Source organism: Octopus sinensis, linkage group LG3 (genome assembly GCF_006345805.1).
Source record: "Octopus sinensis linkage group LG3, ASM634580v1, whole genome shotgun sequence".
NCBI classification, from domain to species: Eukaryota; Metazoa; Mollusca; class Cephalopoda; order Octopoda; family Octopodidae; genus Octopus; species Octopus sinensis.
Window position 1 is genome coordinate 166,010,535 of NC_042999.1, and position 7,921 is coordinate 166,018,455.

The window sequence follows — 7,921 nt, forward strand, 5'->3', positions numbered from 1 at the left end:
AATTCTGTCATGGCAACTACAAGCTGACAACAATTCCAACTTCTTTCCTCAAAATCTATTCGAGCGGTCTACTGCAGTAACCATAATCTTATGTTGTGAAATAACCTGATTTAGGTTGGGGCCAAGACTTCCGTCCGTCCCCCACCAAAATCCACCCTTTTAAACATTTTTTTTATCCGACACAAACCCCACTTTTCGGCTATGCTGAATTCGAATCTGCAAAAAAATTGGCAAAAATCGACATTTCTAAATTACCACCCCCATTTCCTTTATTTTTAACTTTTTTTTTTTCAGAATTTTTTGTTCCAAAATATGCGGAAAAATACGGAGATAATGATTCTCAAAAAAATTTCCAAAATCTTTGTAAAATTTTTCTTTAAGAATTTTTGGATCGTTTCGCTTTGATCGGCAGATTTTAAAAATAATTTCTTTGTAACTAAATATTTTAAAACTTCGTATACTGGTAGAATGTGTTTATAAAACATCTTTTTCTTTTGGCTTTCTTGAGAAAATTCTGTAGTTTGTAAGCTATTTGTTGTTTAATTTCTTGCATTTCGGCAATTTCAACCAATCAATGATGTCTATTGAGGTGAATACAATTACTGCTGTTTGTCAACAACAATTATTTGCGGTGTCATATGAATTTGTCACTGTTATTTATGACATATTTCATGTCAGTTACGTTCGTATGAATAAAAGTTATTAAACTTTTATTAATAAACGCATATCCTAAGTTCACAACATATGCAGTTTTAATTTCCCTCTCTGTTGCACAGATACTCACATTACAAATTATATATTCGTTTAAGAAACAGATTGGGTTTATTTACATTTCTGAAGAAAGAAAGATACCCTTCACCCACCCTAACCTTAACCCTAACCCTAACCCAACCCTAACCCTAATCCTAACCCTAACTCTAACCCTAACCCAACCCTAATCCTAACTCTAACCCTAACCCAACCCTAACCCTAACCCTAATCCTAACTCTAACCCTAACCCAACCCTAACCCTAACTCTAACCCAACCCTAACCCTAACCCTAACCCTAACTCTAACCCTAACCCAACCCTAACCCTAACCCTAATCCTAACTCTAACCCTAACCCAACCCTAACCCTAACCCTAACTCTAACCCTAACCCTAACTCTAACCCTAACCCAACCCTAATCCTAACTCTAACCCTAACCCAACCCTAACCCTAACCCTAACTCTAACCCTAACCCAACCCTAATCCTAACTCTAACCCAACCCTAACCCTAACCCTAACCCTAAAACAGATTGAAATGCAATAGATCAATACTAGGGTCATAATTATGGGTGGACACTAAAGAGGGAACGATTTTGTTATCCAGCTCTGTTTACGAGTGACCCCTCAGTTTATGGCCACAGGGTATCTTTTTTCTCGTAAATAACAGTGACAGATTCATATGACACCGCAAATAATTGTTGTTGACAAATATCCGGAGAAATTATATTCACCTCAATAGACGTCATTGATTGGTTGAAATTGCCGAAATGCAAGAAATTAAACAACAAATAGCTTACAAACTACAGAATTTTCTCAAGAAAGCCAAAAGAAAAAGATGTTTTATGGAACACATTCTACCAGTATACGAAGTTTAAAAGTGTTTAGTTACATAGAAATTATTTTTAAAATCTGCCGGTCAAAGCGAAAAGATCTGATTTTTTTTCTAAATATGCAGAAAAATACGGACATCATGATTCGGACAAAAATTTCAAAACATTTCTGTACTTACAGTTAGGGTTTTAGGGTTAGTGTTGGGGAAAAAAGTCAAAATTGAAGAAGTTGGGGGAAATGGAGGGGGTGGGGGGGCAATTTCACAATGCCGATTTTTGGCAATTTTCCGGAACGTCTGTATCCAAAAACGGGGATTTTAGGCAAAAAACAATTTTTTAATAAACAAATTTGGGAGAAAATGGGTGGGGGACGGGCGGAAGTCTTTCTGGGCTGGGTTTAGGGTTAGACAGCATGCTAAAGTGACTATTTATTGGCAGTAAGCCATAGCCTTGATCCTTGAGGCCTCCAAGTAACCATCCAGTGTACCCATGCCTAAGATGGCACTACATGCAATTAAAATATTTGGTGGAGCCATCTTCTATCACTGCAGCGTCACACTAGATAGATGCTTTGGAGTATTTCTGCAGCTCTCAGCCACATGCTATTTGACAGCAGACTTTCAGAATAGCTATCTCACATAAGGTGAAATTTCTCTGCTTTCTCGGGATTTTTTTCAAATTTGTTATTATCCCACATTTCAAAATCATTGGTGGTGGGTGGGTGGAGCCTGTTTAAAAAAGAATTCTTTTAATCCATGTTTTTTAAACATCTGCCCTTCCCCCATCATTGTATCCTCTATAATAGCCACCACAATTTTCTTTTCCATTATTTTCTATGTGATAACATTCAACATTTTGACAAGTAATTCACATTTGCAGAGATAAAAATTTCATAACTCCTCTTATTTCATCATACTTTTCACAATTAAAATAATTTTCTTTTTGTCATTTTTTTTCTATTGTATGTCATACTCTGAAACACATCTGATAGTCTTTGTAGCTTTCATTTATAAAAAAACTAGCAGTATCGCCCGGCGTTGCTCGGGTTTGTAAGGGAAATAACTATATAAGCATTTTTAGAGAGTTATAGCCAAAAAATAGCAAAAAATGCATTAAAAATGGAAAAAAATGATGGTAAATTTTTTTTTAAATCGTTGACTCATCGTAGACATTTTTAGAGAGTTACTTCCCTTATATAATAACGAAAAAATGCATTAAAATGGAAAAAAATGATGGTAAATTTTTTTTTAAATCGTTGACTCATCGTAGACATTTTTAGAGAGTTACTACCCTTATATAATAGCGAAAAAATGCATTAAAATGAAAAAAAATGATGGTAAATTATTTTTAAAATCGTAGACTCATCGTAGACATGCGCTAATACCCAGAAGGGCTCGATATGAATCACGACTATAAGATACCCGGTTTTGGTTAAACTGCACCGCAAAATGTGGGAGTAGTTAGGAATCTAAATCGTAGGAGACAGACAGACACACAACTTGACTTTTATATATATAGATTTTTCAAAAAAATCTGTGTTCTTCAAATTTCTTAACCCCAACCCCATTTTCACATCACCTTTCATGCTGAAATTACTACTTCGGTCTTGAAAAGAAAATTTCAGTTATCTTTTGTTTAATTGAAGAGATGTATAATGGGAACCACCGTTGATCATAACAAGTGGTTGCAGCAAAGCAAAGTGAGGAGTCGTTACACAGTTGCTCAACCAGCCAGAAATAGCAGCCCAACCCTACTATATTAAGATAAGAAAAAGACATTAGACTATGTCATCCCCTACCTGAAAAACATATGAATTGGTCCCTAATGCTGTGACTTTACCATAAGTGGTTTAACCCCAGTTCTTGTGTGGAAACTGAAATATCTTAATGGACAAAAAGTTATTTGAGTTGTCCATCAACACAAACAATAATGAAATCAGGTTCAAAACAAATTCTTGTTTTTCTTTTAATTGATTCATTTAATTTTTTATGTTGTGTAGAAAAAAAATTACAAAGAGAAATTAATAAGCATGGGTAAACATGGCTTCACTACTATTTTAAAATTCTTTTACTCTTTCTGTTGGATATAAAAAAAGGGATGGGGTGAAAAAAATTAACAAATGTGTGGCAAAAGTGGGAAAAAAAAACAGAAATGAAGAAAGGATTTCAGTTGTAGGGACAAAAAATATTAATTATAGAATTCTGATGAAATTTTGGGAAAATCTCTTAAGTGTCATTGATAAAATCAGCCGTTTTATCTATTTGTTCAGCAATTTCTGCATAAAATTTTTATTTCTTTAACTTCCATTTCTTATGTTGTTTGAACCCAACATTTCCTTTGAGGTCCATGAGTGAGCTGAAAAGTGAAACACACACACACACACACACACACACACACACACACACACACATGCATTGTCTGTCATGTTCCAGGAATGAGTCAAACTCACACTGGCACACATATGCGACTTTCTCCAAAAGATCATCATTCTTTCAATATTTTAAACATATGTGCTTCATTTTTATTTATGAAAAATTGGTTTGTTTTTTTTTTTAACAAAAAATAGTTCTTGCATCCCTGTGTATGAAATTATATAGATATTATAGTCCTATCAAAAGAAAACAAGCAAAACCTTAAAAGATGGTAGTAAAGAATTCATGCTGCTTAAATATGATTTAGCCCTTGTATATATCTTTGTAGTTATGAGGTAGATTGTATTTTACATTTTCAATAAAATAAATACCAGTAATACTCTCAAGTTATTGCAATCATACTATGTATTGGATTGTCCAGAAAGTTTGTGCCGATTTATAGCAGCTTACCTTTTGACTTATTTTAGAACACGGTTGAGTTCATAAAATAGGATTTGACTACACCTCCATTTAGAGCACAGTTTAAGCTATCTTTTCTTAGAAGAAGGTTTATGTTCCTATAACCTATGTTAATTCTGTAACCCTTTAAAATGGAAGATAAGAAAGTTCATTTTCGGCACTTGATGCTTTGGGAACCAGACAAAAATTGCTGCAGATCAGCTGGGATGTGTTACCCCACCCTCCATATTCACCAGATATTGCTCCTTTGGATTTCCACTTATTCAGGTCGCTGGAGAATAGTCTTAATGGTTAAAATTTCGATTCCTTGAATGACATAAAAAGATACTTTGATGAATTCTTCGCCATGAAACCACCTCAATTCTGGTAAGAGGGTATTTTCAAGTTAAGGGAAAGAGTAGCACTTTTGATGTTTTGTACTGATAATAATCTGGTTGCCACCAACACTTTGTTTAAGCAGCAAAATAAATATAAAATCACCTGGATGTACTCAAGATCTAAGGACTGGCATCTCATAGATTATATTCTGATCAGAAAACATGATATGAAAGATGTTTCTAGTGTCCGGGCCATGAGAGGGGCAGAGAGCTGGGCTGACCATCATCTAGTGTGTGAAAAAATAGATTTTTCGATAATGCCTAAAAATCGACAGTCTGGTTCTAAGGTACCGAAAAAGTTAAATGTTGCAAACTTTAAATAATCAGGCAACTTGCAAAGATTCCACGATGAAATACAAAGCTTCAATCTTGACCCAAACAATCTATGGGAAGATTTCAAAACAAAAGTATTTCAGGTTGCAAGTTTGTCAGTGGGATTTAGATTACGTAAGTCCAGTGACTGGTTCTCAGACAGATCAGCAGAAATGCATGATCTACTTTTAGAAAAACAAAACTTAGGCAATACACTTCTTTCTCAGTCATTCAACCCCAACTCAAACAAAGCTTACTAAAAGATGAAAAGTAAAGTGCAGACTGCGCTAAGGAAAATTAAACTGGAAAGGTGGAATGATAGAGCAAAAGAGACACAAGAAGCAGCTGATAGAAATGATGCCAAGAGTTTGTACTCTTATGTTAAAGAGGTATATGGCTCAAAATCTTCTTCAATAGCTCTGGTGAGAACAGCAAATGGACGTTTGCTTCTGACTAACACCGCTTCTATTCACAAGCGCTGGGTAGAATATTTTTCTGCACTTTTGAATAGACCATCATCCGTTGACATGAGGAGGATAGAAAAAATCGAACACCTTCCAGTTATAGAAGAGATGGCATTTGAATCAACTCTAAATGACATTTATTTAGCTGTGAATAAGCTGAATAACAATAAGTCTCCAGGGTCTGATGGAATCTGGGCAGAAGTCTTGAAATATGGGAGTGACAAATTGTTTGAACTCTTTGTTTGAAATATATTAATTTCTCACTGTTGGAGAACTGAGAAAGTGCCTCAAGACTGGATTGATGCCATTTTAATCTCCTTGTATAAATTGGGGCCAAAGGATTCTGTGTGGCAATTTTCGTGGGATTTCGCTTTTGTCTGGGGTTTGAAAGGTACTTACCCACATTTTGTAAGAACATTTAAATACCTTCATAGTTCCAAATATAGTGTTTGAGTCTCAGTGTGGTTATCGTTCCTCCAGGGGCACAGCTGATTGTATCTTTACTATCAGACAATTACAAGAAAAGTGCATTGAACAGAATCTTGCTCTATACCATTACTTTGTTGGTTTGAACAAAGTATTTGATAATGTTAATTGAAATGCTCTGTGGCTAATTCTAAGGAAAATAGGTTACCCAGAAAAATTTGTAAACATGGTCAGGGCTTTGCATCAAGATATGAAAGCTACAGTTAACTTTGGTGGTAGGCTCTCCGAATCTTTTGCTGTGGAAAATGGAGTAAAGCAAGGAGACCTTGATGCACCCACCCTCTTTGCAACATACTTTGCTGTTGTGTTGTCACATGCTTTTCAAAACTCTGAGGAGGGTATTTACATAAAATATCGAACAACAGGGAATGTTTTTAGTCTGACTGAAATTCAAAATAAAGGTTTTTACTTCACTCATTTGGGAACTTTTATATACTGATGATTGCCATCTTATCAGTCATTCTGAAACAGGTCTGCAATCTCTTGTATCTGAATTTGAATCAGCTTGTGATGATTTTGGCTTGACCATCAACTTGAAAAAAAAAAACAGTTGTAATGTGTCGACCTGCATGTGGTGCTGTTTGTAACCCCACTAAAATTTTTGTTAAGGGAAAGTTACTTGAGGTTGTTGATTCGTTCATCTACCTCGAAAGAGCTGTACCAAATGATGGAAATCTTGATACAGAAATACATCTGTGAATTCAAAGGGCAGCAAAAGCATTTGGTGGTTTGGAGTCACGCGTTTGATGCCAGTGACATATAAATAAGAATACAAAGTTGGCTCTTTACAAATCATTAGTCTTACCATTCCTGTTGTATTCTTGTGAAACATGGACTTATGAAAAACATTTTAAATTGTTAGAACAATTCCACCAAAAATGCTTTCATTGCATTTTAAACATTAAATGGAGTTCTTTTACTCCAAACAAAGATGTCCTTGCATCTATTGGCATCACCTCAGTTGAAGCTATGATTTTGAGGAACCAAATGAGATGGTGTGGCCATATTGTTTGAATGGTAGATGAATGCATGCTGAAACAGCTGTTTTATGGTGAGCAAGCGGAAGGGAAACGCTATCGGCATAAATCTAAAAATAGGTATAAGGATAGCATAAGGACTACTATGAAGTCACTTGGAATAGACCCAGAAGACATGGAAACCCTTGCTTCAGATCGAATTAGCGAACAAAAGTGTGAAGTGGAGTGAAAGCATTTGAAGAGGCCAGGGTAATACATGTAAGACTCAAAAGAGATCTAAGGAAGAATGTTGCGATCGAGAAGGTGAATGACAATGACCTTTTTGTGTGCACAGTCTGTGACAGACCATGCCATTCTTCTGCTGGGCTCAAATCTCATTTGCAAACCCATGAAAATGAACCTCCACCAACTATTCTGCCTATATGACTGTGTATGCCGGAAGGTTTGCAAATCCAACGGAGGCCTCAAAAGACATTTTAAGATCCACAAAGATCAGAACTTATTTGCAGCTCTTGGTGTTCCAAATCAGATATGCAATCTATGTAGGCATCTTTTCAGAACATTGTCTGGTTTAAAAAGCCACATCAGATGCCATGATGCTTCTAAGGAGTAGGTACAAGAGGTGGTCAAACTCTGCATAAGGAGTAGACAACCACCATATTTATATATACATACTTATATATATGTGTGTGTATACCTATATATGTATACATATATATATGTGTATATATATATGTGTGTGTGTATATATATATATATATATATATATATTATATATATATATATATATATATATGAATATATACATATATGTGTGTATATATATATATATGTATGTATACATATATATGTATGTATACATATTTATATATATATATATGTAAATGTAATATGTGA